The 1,375-nt window shown below is 34.0% G+C and overlaps 1 long non-coding RNA gene across 1 annotated transcript; it reads right to left on the reverse strand.

Annotated features, from left to right (window-relative positions):
- Positions 1–662: 662 nt before the first annotated feature.
- On the reverse strand, positions 663–1,284 carry LOC109581675 (uncharacterized). Its single transcript, XR_002184726.1, has 4 exons — positions 1,242–1,284; positions 871–954; positions 742–816; positions 663–685 (listed from the first exon to the last, which is right to left on the reverse strand). It is a non-coding gene; the product is annotated as an uncharacterized LOC109581675 (long non-coding RNA).
- Positions 1,285–1,375: the final 91 nt, after the last annotated feature.

Here is a 1,375-nt window from a genome sequence, read left to right on the forward strand (position 1 = left end):
ACTTGAGGCAACCAGTCTGACTAGTGTTCCTTAGATCCACATAATGTTGTAGCTCTATTACCAGTGGTTTTAATAGTCCCTTAGATACTGATATTGCATATACTGCACTCACTAGCACAGTACCTTTGGGTACCTTGAAATTACCACCAGCTAGTGCAGTAACAGCTACTTCAGTATCCTTGGACACTGCTCCTTGAGGACACTCTAATCTGAATCCATATTTCTCCCACTGGAGTGAGTGAGACCTGTCTCCTTGTAGGATAAAGAGCTTCTGTCCAGCTATAATGACACTAGAGTCTAGTGAATCTGAAACAATACACACACATCATATCTAATACCAGTATAGTACTCACACAATCATTCACATGTGTACATGTACATGTACATAATTAATTTACCCATTGAAGGGATCAGGTAATTAAATTGTAGTCCAATGGAACTAGTCTTTTTCATGGACTGTTCCTCTAAGAATGTGACCTTCTCCTGTAGTTGTGACTTCTCCTTCATTAGTTTGGTTGTATACGATTCATTATCAGACAATTTAGCTCTTAGGTCTATAAATTAATATAATATTAATAATTATTTTGATTGATGATGATACACTAACCAGTAATGATCTGTTTCTCATTTGATGTCAGTTTGGCTATAACTTTATCTTTCTCAGAAATGAGATTTTGATTGTCGACTACACAATAAACATATTCTCTCATCTAATACATGCTGTGTGTATAGTTAACTAACAAATAATAATCTGCTTCTCCTTGAGATATTGCTCCTCCATATCAGTTACTTTGAGTTTCAGTTTCTCATAATCTTCTACATTAATAGAATATTCTCTCATCTAATATTATGTACTGATGATACACCAACCAGTAATAATCTGTTTCTTCTCCTCTACTTGTGTCTTCTCTTCAAATATTTCAGCAACTTTAGCTTTACGCTTCTCATTATATTCTATTAGAAATAAAAATACAAAAATACAAAATAAAATGATATTTATTGCTTAAACTAATTTGCACTACATGTACAGTAGCCCATAAATACATGTACTATGATTACTGCTAATAATACCATATATGGTAAGCAGAGCTCACTCTACATCAATCTCATTATTTCTAATGCATGGACAATTTTGACCTATATTGAGTACAGGATACTATTTCCATACTCAACATTGTCTAATCCACTAGTATTATAATGTAAACAATGTACACATAAACAACAGTACAACACAATAGTACCTAATTTAAGATTTGATTTATCCTTTTCTGCTTGCTCAAGGAGAGTGGTAGCATCATCAAGTTGCTGACTAAGTTGTGCCTTTTCTTGAAGAAGCTGTTGCTGCTCTTTGTCTCGATCTTGCTGTATCTGCTTC

Source organism: Amphimedon queenslandica, unplaced genomic scaffold (assembly GCF_000090795.2).
Source record: "Amphimedon queenslandica unplaced genomic scaffold, v1.1 AMPQUscaffold_13426, whole genome shotgun sequence".
Taxonomy (NCBI): domain Eukaryota; kingdom Metazoa; phylum Porifera; class Demospongiae; order Haplosclerida; family Niphatidae; genus Amphimedon; species Amphimedon queenslandica.